This window comes from Cynocephalus volans, chromosome 17 (assembly GCF_027409185.1).
Source record: "Cynocephalus volans isolate mCynVol1 chromosome 17, mCynVol1.pri, whole genome shotgun sequence".
Classification (NCBI taxonomy): domain Eukaryota; kingdom Metazoa; phylum Chordata; class Mammalia; order Dermoptera; family Cynocephalidae; genus Cynocephalus; species Cynocephalus volans.
Window position 1 is genome coordinate 11,179,044 of NC_084476.1, and position 17,147 is coordinate 11,196,190.

The window sequence follows — 17,147 nt, forward strand, 5'->3', positions numbered from 1 at the left end:
TGGGGGGGGGGAATAATAAAGAAAAAACATGGCAAACAGAAAGCCCAAAGTAAGATGGTGGAAATATATGTTAGCACTCAAAATAAATGTAAGTGGACTAACCTTGCCAGTTAAAAGACAAAGATGCTCAGATTGAAAAGAGTGAAAAAGAAAACAGCTATACAGTGAAGGATTATATCTCAGAAAGATTGAAAATTAAAAAAAAAAAACCACACAGAAAGTGTTATGTTAGAGAAATTTAATCCAAAAATAAATTTAAAAGCTGGTGTAGCTATATAAGGATCTAACAAAATAGATTTTGAGGCAAAACAACAATAAAGATAAAGGGTGATGTTACATGATAAGAAATAATCAGGAAGAAGTAAGAATCCTGAACTTGTATGCAGCTAACAACCTCAAAATATATAAAGCAAAACATTACTGCCACTACAAGTAAAAGCAGGCAAATTCATAATCATAGAGGGAGATTTTTAATGTACCCTCTCTTATTTATATGTGAGGCAAATGAAAAATAAAATTAGTAAGGATAAAGAAGATTTGAACAATACAGTTAACAAGCTTGAAATTATAAAGTTGTATAGAACTTTGTACACAAAGTTTAGAGAATAGTCAGTCTTTTAAAGCATCTATGAAACAGTTATAAAAATCAACTACGTACTAAACCAGATGTATTAGTCCATTTTTGTGTTGCTATAAAAGAATACCCGAAACTGGGTGATTTATAAAGAACAGAGGTTTATTTGGCTTACGATTCTGGGACAGCTGCATCTGGCATGGGCCTCAGGCTGCTTTTACTCATGGCGGAAAGTGGCAGGAAGCTGGCGGGTACAGACAGGTCACATGGCGAGAGGAAGCAAGAGAGAGAGAGAGATAAAGAGAGAGTGTAGGTGCCAGGCTCCTTTTAAACAACCAGCTCTCGTGGGAAATAATAGAGCGAGAATTCACTCACTACCCCACCCAGGGTGAGCATTAATCCATTCATGAGGGATCCGCCCCTCTGACCCAAACCACTCCCAACATTGCCAAGTTGGGGATCAGATTTTGACATGAGGTCTGGGGGGACAACACATCCAAACTCTATCAGCAGACCAGTCTTTGAAAACTCCAGTATCATGCAGGCCATATACTCTGATAACGATATAATAAAATTAAAAATCAGTTATAAATAGATTGCCAAAACACTCCATTAAATTAGAAAATAAAACCAAAATAAAAATGCCATATTTTAAAAACATATGGGAAGCAATATTGAAAGAAAAAAGTACTTTGAAAAGACAGAAAATCCATGAGTTAACCATCCAATTCCAGAAAAACAGAGACTAAGTAAACCCAAAGGATAATAATAAAAATGGGAACAAAGAAAATAATAGAAATCAATTAAATGTAAAGCAAATTAACAGTAGAGAAGATAAACAAGACTCTAAATTGATTCTTCACAAAGCTGAATGAAATCTACAAACCTCCGGCATGACTTATCAAGAAAAAGCGTGAAGACACAAATAAACAATATTAACAATGAAAACCAGGGACAGACAGATTTACATTGTCTATAAATCATAGGAGGACACTACAAAGAATTTTATAACAATAAATTAAAAGTTTGAACAATGCTCTAGATAAATGTAGTTTATAAAACTGACCCAGGAAGAGGGAGATGCCTGAATAGATCTAGCCATTAATAAAATTATACCAGTTTTCTAGACTATAACCACAAAAACAAAACAAAACAAAAATCACTAGGTACAGATGATTTTATAAGTGAGATTTATAAAATCTTCAAGGAATAGGACATCTTTATTCCGTACAACATGTTCTAGTGAATAGAGAAAGAGGGAAAGCTTCTTATCACATTTTATGAAGCTAGTGCAAACTTAATACCAAAACAGACTAGGGGACTACAGGACTGCCTATTATAAGGCAGTTATTTATGAGCATAGATGCAAAAATCCTAAATAAAACATTCGTGAAACAAATTGAGTAATGAATGAAAAACAGAACATTTTAACCAAGTTGAGGTTATCTGAGGAGTGCAAACATAGTTTAACATTAGAAAATATTAATGTAATTAGCCCAGTAATATATTAAAAGAGAAAAACCATACTGTCATCCCAACAATTATGGGAGAAAGCATGTGATAAAATTGAATGCTCACTTATGAAAGGTTATCTATGGAACAGAGAGGAACATACCTGGTTTCACAGGTATTTATCAGAAGGTTATAATACACATGCGATTTAGTGCTGAATAGCAAAAATCATTTCTATAAAATTCAAAAATAAGTAAAATTGATTGCTGTGACCACTTGTATTCAGCATTATACTAGATAAATGCAATTGATAAGAGGAGAAAAAAGTTGTATGACTTGGAAGTGACAGAATTGTCATTATCCCCAGATAAAAAATATTGCTCACATTTGAAAAAATTGCTCAGGAAACCTACCAACAAACTGTCAGAATAATAGAGTTCAGAAGCCTGCTAAGTACAAATTCCGTGCACAAAACTTGATTGCCCTCCTATTCACCAGCAACAAATAGTTAGAAAATGTAATTTTAAAGAAGTTTACTGCTCATGATAACAAAATCTAAAAGATGTGCAAGAACTTTAAAAAGAAAATTACATAACTTTATTGAAGGATATAAAAGCCCTACGTAAATCGATAGATAAGTCATATTGGTAGATGTGAAGACTCAGTATCACAAAGATGGAAATTTTCTATAAATTAATACACAGATTTGATGCAGTGCCCTTCCAAAACAAAAGGGACATTTTCCCTGGAATTTGATAAGCTGATCCTAAAATATGTATTAGGGCCACCCTGCAGGCAGCCCACTGCAGACTCATCTGCACTGATACAAAAAGTGTCACCAGCGGAGCCTACAAATAGTGGATGTGTGCAATCATAAAAGGTCAAGAATGCCTATTTTTGTGATGTGTGTGTGTGTACAAGCTGATGGATTCGATGATGTACTCTCCCACCAGGTAGGAAGACTTATTATGAAGCTGGAGTCATTTAAATAGTGTGGCATTAGTGCCGGGACAGACAGGTCAAAAGAACAGGAAAGAGAGCCTGGAAACTGACCTGCAAGTATAAGGGACTGGCACAAATCATGGCCGAAGAATGGACTGTTTGATAAATGATGCTATAATAAATGATAAAGGAGTAATGGAATTAGAATATTGCCATTTTTAAAGCTCTCAGGAAGTAATGTTTGTAGGTAATGACCTATGGTAGTTAACACCCCCAAAATGTGATGGTAGACATTATACACCTACGGGATGGAAGTACACAAAATCCTGTAGAAGGTCCTCCTGCCAAACATCAAAACTGAATCTGATCGAGTCCCTAGACTGACTTTCAGCTTACAGGAAACAGAGGCTCAGAGGAACATGTTAAAGGACATCACAGGGATGCAATCAGGAAAATGTAGAATGTGGGAATCTGTACAGAACACAGTCCAGTTTCTTTAAGAAGGAAGTTTCAAAGAAAAAAAGGAGAAAAAAAAAAAGGTGGTATTTGTATATTAAAATACACTTAGGAAGCATCCAGCCAGTCACAAGGTATGGGCTTTATTTGGATCCTCGTTTTTAAAAAGTGCAAAAAGAAAGTTATGATATAATTTGTGGAAATTTGCTTATTGATATGAAAGGAATATTATCACTTTTAGATGTAATAGTGTTAATGTGGTTAAAAAGAGACCTGACCTCTTAAAGGTTCATGCTCAAATATTTACGAATGAAATTATATGACGGCTGGATTTGCTTCACAATAATTCAGGAAGGGGAGTGTTGGGAGGTATGGACGAAACACAATTGGCCACAATTTTTGAAGCTGGGCATTGAGTATATGAGGTTTATGATCCCATTCTCTATAGTTTTGTATGTGTTTGACATTTTCTGAAGTAAAATGTTAAAAAGGGGAAAAACAATGCTGGGATGATTTGTTAACTATATGAGGAAAAGCTAAGATTATATCCCTACCTCAAATCATATAAAAAAATAAGTTCCAGGTGGACTAAAGGCTAAATGTAAGCTGCAAAGTCATGAAACTTTTAGAAATAAATATAGAAACACATGTTTATGACATTGGGGTGGAAAGGATTTGCTTTGCAAAACAGAAAAAGTGCTAACCATAAAAGCAAACATTGACACATTTTAGTACATAAAATAAAATATTTGTGCCCAATAAAAGATGCCATAAACAAAATAAAAGAAAAACCACATTCTGGGAGAAACAATTTGCAACAAAATATTAGTATCCACAATATGTAATGACCTTTTACTAATTAATAAGGGGGAAAATGGGGAAATGGGCAAAGGCTATGAACAGGGAATTCAAAAAGAAAACCCACATAGTAAATAAACATGTGAAAAACTCTGCAACTCCAGTGGTAATCAGGACAATGCAATTAAAGCAACAATGAGATACATTTCACATCCGTCAATCAGCAAAACTTCCAAGTCAGATGATACCTAGTGATGGAGAGGATGAAGGGAAACAAAAACTCTTACACAGTTCTGGTGGGAGGGTAAACAGGTACAACCACATCCGAGATATTTTGATAATACTGGGCCTGGTCAAGTTAAAGGTGCACATAACTTGTGACTTAGCATTTCCACTTGCACATATCTACCCTACATAAATTTTTCTCCCATGTGCCTAAGACATAAATACAAATATTTACCAGGCATTATATGTAAGAGTTTGAAAATGGAAACAATTTAACTGTACCTTAGAAGGAAAATGGAATATTTATACAATGAAATATAAGAGCTGCAAAAAAAAAAAAAAAAAAAAGGAAATACTAGCAAGCAGATAAAATGAATGAACTAGATCTGCATGTATCAACGTGAGTAAAATCTCAAAATCAGGTTTTAAAAGATATGGACTGTAATGCTACTATTCGTGTAACCTTAAAAACACACAAAAGACTTGCATATATTTTCATGGATATACACCTTTGTTGTAAACATATGGGAATGATACCTACCAACTTCAGGAGAGTGTATCCTTGGGGGAGCGGGGGGGGGGGGAGAAAAGATGGGGGGAAGTTAATTGTGGCAAAATGTTAACAGCTGTTAAACTGATGATAGTAAAATGGATATCTGTTATAGCATTTTGTGTACTTTTTGAATATTTGAAATATGTCATAATTAAAATTTCTATTTAAAGAAAATGTATTGGTTTAATATCCTCAAAACATTATCCTTGTCACACATTAATTAAGGATGTTATGATTTTTCTATCTGGGAAACCCTAGATAATGAACTAAAAAGTACTTAAAACTAATAAGAAACAGTGGTTATCCCTATGGGTAGAATTATTGAGGTACTTTCTGGTCTTTTAAATTGTTTGAATTTTTTAAATGATGAACGTGTATTACTTTTACATGCAGAAAACAATAATAGTTCCATTTTGAAAATCAAATAAAAAGGAAGGCAAAAAGTAGCAGGTTACAAAATAAATGTGGCAGCAATAAAAATTTATAAAGTAATACTGGAATAAAAATACAATTCAAAAAGCAACCCAAATTATTAAACAACCAAAAACTGTGCAGACCTATATAAGGAGAACCATAAAACTGTACATAAAAGGAGACTGAATAAACAAGAAATATACAAAAATAGACAAAAATGTTCCAGAATGGGAAGAGTTGATATTGTGCAGATGTTAATTCTCCTCAAATTAATCCGAGCATTGTCAAAATCCCAAATAACACACACAGGATTTTGATGGAGGAAAATCTGCTCACAAAATGATTTTAAAACTCATCTGGAAAAATTAATGAATTAAAACAATTGCAAAACTATTGGAAGACAGCTTAATAGGGATTTGCTCTGCCAGGTATTAGACTCTTTACTTCAAAAAATAGCTATTTGGGTTAATTGCATTTTTTCTTATTGCAAAACTAAACATACTCATATCTATTATACAAAATACAAACAAAGAGAAGAAAATTTTCCCATAATCCCACCACTCAGAGATAATCACTGTTAGTATTTTGAACTTTACCAGTTTTTAAAATAACACTCTGAGATTCATGTGTTCACACATGTGCATACACACCCCTGAAAGTGACTTTTCTAATCATTCTATCTTTATAAGCCAGCGTTTTATACTTAATGGCAATTAATGAATATATTTCCACATCACTAAATATTTTCCAGCAGAATTCTTAATTTGAGCTGCATGGACTCCTAAGGAATGCAAGGAATACTTAAACTCACTGAAATTAAGTGCAAATTTATCTGCATGTGTGAGGTTTTGTGGAGAGAGTATCCATAGCTTTTAAGAGATCTCAAAGTGGCCCATTTTAAAGAAAGACTAAGAACTGCTATTGCATTTTGTGGTTTTTGGTAACAACTTTATTGGATATAATTTACACACCATACAACTCACCCATTTACAGTGAACAATTAAGTGCTTTCTAGTATATTCACAGAGTTGTGATATGATCACCCAAATCAATTTCAGAACATTTTCATTACCCCAAAAAGAAACTCCGTATCCTTTAGCTGTCAGCTCTCAAACACCCTGTCACTCCCAACCCTAATCAACCACTAATCTATGATCTGTCTCTATAGATGTGCCTTTTCTGACCACTTCATATAAATAAAATTATATAACATTTGGACTTTTGTGACTGGTTTCTTTCACTTACCATGATGTTGCCGAGGTTCATACATGTTGTCACATGTGTCAGTATTTCATTCCCTTTTTAATGACTAAATAATGTTTTATTATATGGATATACCATACTTTCTTTATTCATTTGTCTGTTGACAGACATTTGGGCTGTTTCCACGATTTGGCTATTGTGAATAACGCTGCTATAGACATTGGCGTAAAGTTCTTGTGTGAGCACATTCTTACATGTTCAACACCAGCTGTATTTCCTTAGATTCATATTTCCCAACCCTTTTTCATTACCAAACCCCTAAGAAAAAAATTTTACTTTAATTGTATTAGTCAATTAAATTAATAAATTATTTTAAAATTATAATGATTATATCTTATAATTCATGATGTTATTATAATTAATGTGCATTTATTTAATTTATCGCTTAATTTAATTTTTTCCTACTTAGAGAAAGTAAATACTAGGGAATAAGATGTATGCCTTTGGTTGAGATTTGGAGGGCCACAACCATTGAAATATCCAAGATATTTTGTCCCCCAGAAACAAGTTTTGCTCTCTTGGGGACAACCTCACACCCATTGAGAATGTATGTTTTAGAGGCTTTGCACATTTCCCCCCATGGGGTTGTTGTTGTTATTGTGTGGTTTTTTTGTTTGTTTGTTTTTCGTTTTTCAGGGATGCTTAATTTGTGAAATAATCTTTTTTTTAAAAATATAAGTTGCCAATAATTCCCTCCAGCTTGTAGTTTCTTGAGATTTAGCTTCTTATGGGTTTTGCTTTACAGAATTTTTTAACGTCGTTGAATTTATCAACCTTTTTATAGCATCTGGGTTTTTGTCATACTCAGAAAGGCCTTTGCCATTACAAGATTGTAAAAACATTCTCCTATAACTTATGGTTTCATTTTCCCATGTTTAAATATCTGGTCAACCTGGAATTTATTTTGATGTAAAGTACAAAGTAGGGATCCAACTTTTTCCTCAGAGGACTGCCAGTTATCTCAGGACCTGTTATTGAATGGTTAATCTTCCCCACTCCCTGAGAGTTTAGTCTGTACCATGAATCCATCTATATCTGCAAGTACAATTACTGTACTGTTTTACTTATTATAGCCTTATAATGTGTTTTATTATCTAGTGCACTATTTTTCCCTGATTTCTTTTTTTTTTCTTTCTTTCTTTCCTTTTTTTTTTTTTTTTTGCTGGTCAGTACAGGGATTGAGCCTTAGAGCTTGGTGTTATCAGCACTACACTTTAACTCAGCTAACTAGCCAGCATCTCCTAATTTCTTGACATTTAAAAAATTAGTTTCCTATTTTAATGTTCATTTTTATCTAAACTTTAGAATCAGCTGATTTCATCAAATAATACTATTGGCACTTTGGTGGGACCCCATTACATTGTAAATTAATTTTAAAAGAATTGACATCTTTATGTTGAATCTTCCTGAGCAAGAACAGGAAATAACTATCCATTTTTATAGTCATCATTTGTGGTCCTCAGTAATATTTCAAAGTTTTATTTACATACCTATCACGCATCACATATATATTACACATATGCATATATGTGTGTACATATAGATACACACACGTGGAAAACAGAAATGAAAAATAATGCAAATCTTTCCATGAACTTTTTGAAGTACCCTCGTGTGTGTATATATATGTATGTACATATATATGTTTATGTGTATATGTATATGAGTATGTACATATAAACTCTTGATTTTTCTTTTAACTTTGTAGCCAGCCACATTATTGAACAATCTTATTGTTTATAATAGTTTTTTTAGTTGAGTCTCTTCGGTTTTCCAACTAAGCAGTTGTATCATCTGCAAATAAAGATAAATTAATGTCCCACTTTCCTACTTTAATACCTATAAAGTCTTTCTTTAATTACAGTGGTTATTTCTTCCAGAACAATGCTAAAGGATAGTTCAACAGAGTAATATTGGACATTTTTGTTGTATCCTGACTTTAATGGGAATGCTTTTAGTGTTTTTCCAATTAAGTATCAAGCATAAATCATTTTTTCCTAATAAAAGTATCAATTAAGCATGATGCTGGCTTATGAGCTGAGATGAATCTATTTTATATACTAAAGAAATAACTAGCTCTTCCTATATTATTAAATGTTTCAAAATTAAGAATAGATATTGAATTTTGTCAAATGCATTTTCAGTGTTTATGGAGATGATCCTATGATCTTTCTCCTTAGACCTATTAATATGATGAATTATACTAATAGATATTTTCCCAACATTTTATTATGAAATTTTTCAAACATATATCAAAGTTGAAGGAATGTTACAGTGAACAAGAATATACTTATCACTTTAATTCTGCCATTAACGTGTTATTATACCTGCCTTATCACGTAATAGATACAGGCAATAGATTTCAAAATATTGATTTTAATGGATTTTAATTGACCTTAAAATATGAACTGTTCTTGCATTACTGTAGTAAACCTCACCTGATCATAGTGTATTCTTTTTATTTTGTTTTTAAGCACAGCTATATTTTGTTGGCTATTTTAATTTGAACTTTCATATTAATGTTCATAAATATATGTGCATGTGTTATGTATGAGTATGTGTGTATTTTTTGGTTGAATTTTGGGGCCAGATAGTTTTGCTGCACAAAAACAATTTGAATATTTTTTAAAAATTTAGGCACTCAACAGTTTAAGTAGCATTGGAATTAACTGCCCCTTTAAAAATTATTAGAATTCTCCCATAAAACTCTCCGGGATGAGTTATTTTTCAAGAAGGTGGGTAAATCTTTAACACTATTTTCTATTTGTCTGTTTATTATTTCTTTCTCTTTTGGAGTCAGTTTTGATAAATTATTTTTTCCTAATAAAAGTATCAATTTCTTCTAGATTTCAAATTCATTTACATAACACTGAGCAAAGTGTCTCTTACGTGCTTATAATTGTTTCTCTATTTGTGTTTATTTTCCAATTGTCACTATTATTTTGTGTATTTTTACTTTCTTATTTTTGAATTAGGTTACCAAACCACTGATATGTCTTTTCCCCCCTAGACAACATGCATCTGGATTTAGTGGAGCTATCTTTTTTCTCTTTTCTAATTCACTGTTGCCTGTTTTTTGCTTTATTATTCCTTCTTTCTGATTTTCTTAGGTTTATCTTTCCTAGTTTCTTAGGTTAAATGCTTGAAGCATTTTGGTTTACTCTCTCTTGATCATTATATAAATACCAAAAGCTGTGAATTTTCCTTTGAGCACCATTCTGTCTCTATCTCATAGGTCTAAATTTTAGGATTTTCAATATCATTATCTTCTAGACACTCTGCAGTTTGGGGTTTTATTTCTTCTTGATCCAAGAATTGTTTGAAAGTTCTAAATTTTATAGAAAAAAATTTATATTTGGGTACTGTTATTAATTTTTAGTTTTATTAAATTGTAATCAGATAATATCATCTCACTATTTCTACCTTTGTTTTCCTTGTAAACTAACATATGGTCAATTTTGTGAATTGATAGGAGCACTTGAAAGGAATGTATAGTGACTGATTTTCATAGTTAGTCAGCGTGATTATATATTAGACATCTCATTAATTATGCTTCTAGGTCTTTTATATTATTACTTTTTTGTGTATGTCATGAACTTACAGAGGTGATTAAAGTCTCCTACTACTAATGTGTTTCTATTTATTTCTTCTTTTGTCTCCTGTTACTTAGTGCATAATCATACATAATTGTTTTCATGGTGAATTGTAGCTTTTGACATTATAAATTGCTCACCTTTGTATATTGTCTTTTTTATGAAATAGAATACCATTTACAATTTGCTTAATTAGATTCTATTGTTAGGCATTGAGGTTTTCCCAAATTTTTTTAGTATAAAAGAATCCTGTTCATTCAAAAAGTCCAAATGGTATTTCATTGCAGTTTTGAGTTGCATTTCCCAATTAGTGTTAAGATTTAACATTTACTATTTAATGATTGTTTGCATTTATTTATGAATTATTAGTGCTCATAATAGCTAATAATTGGAAATAACCAAAATGTTTAACAATAGGAAGTTAGATAAATAAATTTCCATTATATTAATATGATGAAATGATAATAGTTATCATTTATTGTACTTTACACACATTATAACATTTTACATACGATCCAGAAATCCCACTTCTGGGCATATACCAAAAGGAATGGAAATCACCATGTTGAAGGGATACCTGTACTTCCATGTTCATAACAGCTCTATTTACAATAACCAAGATATGGAACCAACCTAAATGCCCATCAGCAGATAACTGGAAAAGGAAAATGTGGTATATACACACAATGGAATACTACTCAGCCATAAAAAAGGATGAAATTCTGCCATTCACAGCAACATGGATAAGCTTGGAGAAAATTATGTTATGTGAAATAAGCCAGACACAGAAAGAGAAATACCACATGTCCTCACTCATAAGTGGGTGCTAAGAAAGAAGGAAACAAAGAAAGAGAAAAAGACCACAATAAGACATTGAGATTTCAGAAGAAGAGAAAAAAACTATGGTTACTAGAGGTGGGAAAAGGGGAGGTGGATGAGGGTTAGGGAGAAATTGAGTAAGGGGCACAAAGAATAATTATGCTTTCTAATAATGAGTATGCTAATAATAATGATTTGGTCATCACATATAGTACACAAATAATGATAGTCAGTCCTATGCCCCCAAAAGATGTATAATCAATTATGCTTCAATTAAAAAAAAAAAAAAAGACAAGTTAACCAGACAGAAAAAACAGCCACAACATTTTATCTCTACAACAGTCCTGTAGGGTCATTATTGCCATTTTCAATTGATTCAAAGATTAATAAATTTTCATATATCAGCATAGTGTGTCACAGTTTAATTGGCAGTACTTTTTTAGTGTGTGCGGCAAAAAAAAAAGGAGAAAATTCTTACAATTGATTGCATATTAGATTTAATGAAATATGGCATTTCCCCTGGAAGTGTATAAAGCAAAATATTAAAGTGGTTCTCTCTGGGGGAGAGAACTACAACTAATTTTTTGTCTGGTTTTCTTGTGCTTGTCTAGATTGTATGCTTTCTTCAATAAGAACATATAGCTTTCATAATAAAAAAAGTGAAATTGCTAAAAAAAAAATGGAAAAACCGAAGTTAGATCTCCAGTTCACATCATTAATCAAAATAAATTTCAGATAGATTAAAGAATTAAATACAGAAAATGAGGGAATTCTAGTTATACTAAGATTGTGGCAGCAGCGTAGTATTTTAATTGCCCCAAAATTTTTCCTGAAACTCAAAACAGCAGTGAAAGAAAAAAGAATCCACAGATAATCTCTTCAACAAAACTAAGTGATAAAGATTCTCCACGAACCCCAGTGTATGGGCAGATTTGGCCAAACTACTGAGAGGACTGTGAAGTGCTGGACAGGACGGAAGCTGTGAATCAAGAGCACTGGGAATTAAAGGTTGACTATGGATGGGCCCTATAAACCACAGAAACCCAAAATCTCTTTAAAGATTTACATACCTAATAGGAGAGTACTGCCTCCATATAAGGCAAGCAGATCTGAGAATCTCTTCCCAAAATGCAAATTGTGGGTGGGTACCAAAAAAAAAAAAAAGTTGTTGCTGAAGGGTGAATTCTATGAGGGGTCTAAGCCCTCAAGGATTTAATAGATATCCCAAAGATTCACTCCAGAAGTTAAACTCTGAAAGAAAACTGCTAGAAGCAGAAAACAAATTGAACAAGGAAGGAAGCCTAGGGGTAAGTGAAGGAAAATGCTCAGTAGTTGAGAGCAGTTTTTGCTGTATTGTAAGGGCAAAATATAAAAATATGAAGTCTAAAGCAGTGCTGTCTAATAGAAATATAATGTGAAACACAAATGCAAGCCATATGAAAATTTTACATTTTCTTGTAGCCACATTTTAAAAAGTAAAAACAGATAAGATTAATTTTAGTTATAATGGCAAGGCTTTTGTTATATATCTTTACTACAATAAAAAATTTAAAAATTAAAAATTAATTTTAATAATATATTTGATTTAATTCAATATACTCAAAATAGTATCATTTCAACATGTAATCAATATAAAAGTAATAATGAGCTATTTTACTTTTTTCCATACTAACTCTTTGAAACATGTTATGTATTTTATATAAGTGATCTGTAGCCTCACGTGGCTAATGGCTACCATACTGAACAGTGAAAGTCTAAAGATTAGAGCATTCCCTTAGAGTAAGTCCCGTAGAGCTCTAGGAAACCCAGGGCTAGAGGTAGTAAGGCTTTTTTTTACTCAGGCTTGATTCTAAGAAGCTAAAAAAACAGTTACACTGAGGGACCACCATTTGAGTGTTTCATAGAAACAACAGAAAAGGTAGAGAAAGCCACCTGGCCCATCTTTGCTGCTTCTATAGCAGCCTTCTTCTAAGAATCCAGGAAAACAAACAAACATCTTTTTTGTTCAAGAAACAAAAAATAAATACAATCTAACTGCAAACAAAGGTTCTCCAAAAAAAAAAAAAAAAAAGGTGAGAATGAACATAAACTATTTTATAAAATAAAATAAACATAAAATACTATTTTGATAGACAAGGAGAATATGTGAACACAAAGCTAAATCAGCTGAAAGCAATTAAGAAAATGTGAGACGTTTTGAAAGAACATCATATACCAGAAGTAAAAGAGCTCAGCAATGACATGGCCAGACAATAAGAAAAATTTTTTTCATCTGACAGAATTGAAAAACAAAGAGAAAATAAGTTTTTTTCCCCAGAAATGAAGATTAAATTAGAAGGAACACAAGAGTGAGTGCATCTCAAAAGGAACATTAATGAAAATAAAAATAGGAAATAGAAGATTAAAGGAGAGCAAACGAAAGAAAGAAAGAAAGAAAGAAAGAAAGAAAGAAAGAAAGAAAGAAAGAAAGAAAGAAAGAAAGAAAGAAAGAAAGAAAGAAAGAAAGAAAGAAAGAGAGAGAGAATATAGAAGTCAGGGAAAGGAGATCCAACATACATATAATCGAGGACCCTAAAGACTAAAGCCTAAACAATGGAACACAATAAATATTTAAAAACTCAATTTAAAAATACTCCTTGAAATATAAGGATTTGAATTTAAATATTGAAAGCATACATTCTGACATATGAGATTTAACCTAGAATGGTCAACACCAAGACTTAGCTTAGTGATATTATTGTCTTAAAGATAAAATAAAAATCCATTAGCCACTCAGGTAAAAAAATCCAAGTTCTTTCTAGGGGAAAGAAAATAAAGGATAGACTCAAGATTCTAGACAGTAACATTTTATGCTTTAAAAATAGAGCAACATTTTAAAGATATTTAAACAAAGAAAATGGACCAAAGGTTTTATATTCAGGCAAACTCTCCATCAAATCTAAAGGCTACCAACCAAACTGTTACGAACATACAAGACCCCAGAGAATATTGTTCCCATGAGCCAATAAGGAAAATAGGAGAGACAGATATTTAGATAATAAATGGTTGGAGAAGTTTTTGCATAAGTTCTTGTGGTAAGCATTGAATATACTTAACTGAAAAACTAAGGTAAAAAGATGGGGATACATGTGATAAAATTGTATGTATTTAATTCCGGGTCCCATTAGGAAACAGAAGGCACACTGGCAAATTGTAATTCAAGGAGGATCTATTTACAAAGGGACAATTGACAAAGGGTACAGGGGACGACAAGGAATAGTGCCCTACCCTGGGCTTGCCACTAAGTCCCAAGGGATGAGGGAGGAGTGCTTTCTGGATCCAAAGTCAACTGCCTTAGGAGGGACAGTGACATTAGATCGAGAAACACAGCCAACCTAAGAGGATTAGAGGGAGGGAGCGTGGGAACCAATAACCTGAATTCTCTCTCCCTCTTCCCTTCAATGTCCTTTGGGCTCCTTTTGGTTGAGCCCAACCAGGAGGTGGGAGACACAGAAACTCTTTGATGTAGTCCACACAGGTGGGAACAGAGAAGGGTAAGAGTGGGTCTGGAGGGGAAAATGGAAGATATCAGGTACAGTGTGTAAATACGTGTTCTCACGGTGCAGAAATAATACACCTAACAAAAATGGGAGACAGGGGAAAGTCAGTGGTAAGCTGACTAACTGCCTCATAGATATTAACTGGTACTAAAAGGATATCACCTGAAACCTCTAAAGCAAGATGTAAAACTTAACTATTCAAGAGCACAAAGAGTCACACCAAGCTAATAGTCATGACTATAACTGGATGGTGAGAGAAGGAGAGATGAGGGGGAAAGTGGTATGAGCAGATGTCAGTATTGCTCGTAGTAGGGAACTGATATAATCTCAGGGAGGAGAGGGCTAAGGGTATTGCATAAACAATTCCTATATCTATAAAGAATACAAAAAGAAAGCAGACCACACAGTGAAAGGGTGTGTGTGTGTGTGTGTGTGTGTGTGTGTGTGTGTGTGTGTGTGTGTGTGTGTGTGTGTGTGTGTGTGTGTGTGTGTGTGTGTGTAGGCATGTGTACATATAAACCCAAACAATACAACAAAACTTAAGAACAAAAATGTTGGACATTTTTTTTAAAAATTGAAAAAGAGCAAACATGTCAGTGTGATATCAATAAATGTCAAAAGGTTTAACTCACCTTTTAATAATAGAAAAATAAAACCATAAGAACAGGTAATAGTTTTCTTATCTTGGGGGTGGAATGCAGGGCTTGTGAAAGCAGGGCTTTCTAAGCACACATGTAAAGGTAGTATCTCTAAAGCAAAAGATGGAGAAATTTGACTTCTTAAAAATTAAGTACCTAAAGAGCATTTTAAAAAACAAATTATAAAGCAAACTGCAAAGTAAGAAAACCTGTTGGCAATATATAGGACATATAGAATTAATACCAATACATAAAGAACTCTAATCAGTAAGGAAAAGAATGTACTCCACATCAAATAAGCAAACGATAACATGATAATTCACAGAAGAAGAAATACAAATGGACAATAATGTTTAGACTCTCTAGAAATCAAAGAAACGACCATTAAAATAATAGTGAAAAATTTTGCTAATTAAATTAAAAGAGATTTTTTAGAAGAATTTGGTGAAAATTCATAACAGTGAGATCACTCATTCACTGCTGGCTCAAACTAGTACCACACTTTTTTTTTTTTTTTTTTAAATTTTATTTTGTCGATATACATTGTGGCTGATTATTGCTCCCCATCACCAAAACCTCCCTCCCTTCTCCCTCCCCCCTCCCCCCCAACAATGTCCTTTCTGTTTGCTTGTCGTATCAACTTCAAATAATTCTAGTACCACACTTTGGGAGAACATGAAAACTTTTCAAATTACGTGCTTCTCGACCCTGACAATACACTGGTAAGGTTTTAAGAAAAAATCATAAATTTATGAATTATTTTATTTATTCAGCCAATATTGGCTGACATATCAGAAGCTTGCCTGTTGCTAGGTGCTAAATGTTCACAAAGACTAATCAAAGCATTGTTAATAATTTTGAAAAACTGAAAACAGAGGGTCACTAAATTGTGGTTTACCCCTAGGTTAGAATAATATGCAGCTATTAAAATGTGTTTAAGCATGACTATTAGTAGGGGGATATGTTCATGATATGTCATTTGAAAACATCAGGCTACAAAACGGTATATTAGTATGATTCCGTTTTGTACTGTATGTTCCACATGCATTTACTGCATAGAAGAACATCAGCTTCCCATTGAAAAATGGGGTTCGTGAGCCGTGTGGGGAAATGAGAGTGTTCTGTAGCTTAGCCTGGCTCGTGAATAAGAGTGAAAAATGGGAAGGCGCAGTGAGACCTTCAGGAGGTGATTCCGGGGTGGCTAGTAACTTCCAGGGCACAGTACAAAATAAAAATGCAGGCCCCCTTGTTCATAAAGCAGCGGAAAACTGCCATTAAAGGTACTAAAATATAAAGCTTTTTCCTTTCTTCCGTGGTCACTGTCTCTTGACTTGTCATGGTATTTTTTAATATGCCATTTAATGTCATTCTAAGCAAAGAAAAATTTTAAAATTTAAATTATTAGCATCGGTTTTTCTGTTCATCATTATACTGGGCAATGCCAGTTCTAAATGCAAATATAAGAGCATGTAACTAGTACACGGAACTTCAAAATTATACAATTTGTAATTTGCAGCTTGTATATACATACATACTTTGTTATCATAACAGTGGAAATGATGCAAAACTAACTCAACTATTTTTATTTCAATTCCTAATACGCACATATTCTATGACACTGTTTACCTTCATCTTACGGATGAGTAAGGAAGACCTGAAAGAAAATGGAACTATGGGTTGTCCTGTCTTTCCCTCTCCTTTAGTCACCATATGGGCGTCAGTCGTTGGCTGCTACAGGGAAGTCACCAGCTTAGGAAAGCCTAGGATAGGCTTCCTCGGTCACGTGTGTTTCTTAGAACGCCACTGCCATCTTTCTGCATTCAAAGCAACTTCTGGTTGGAATGGAAAGCGTGGCCCCAGTTGTAGATGGAACATACTTAC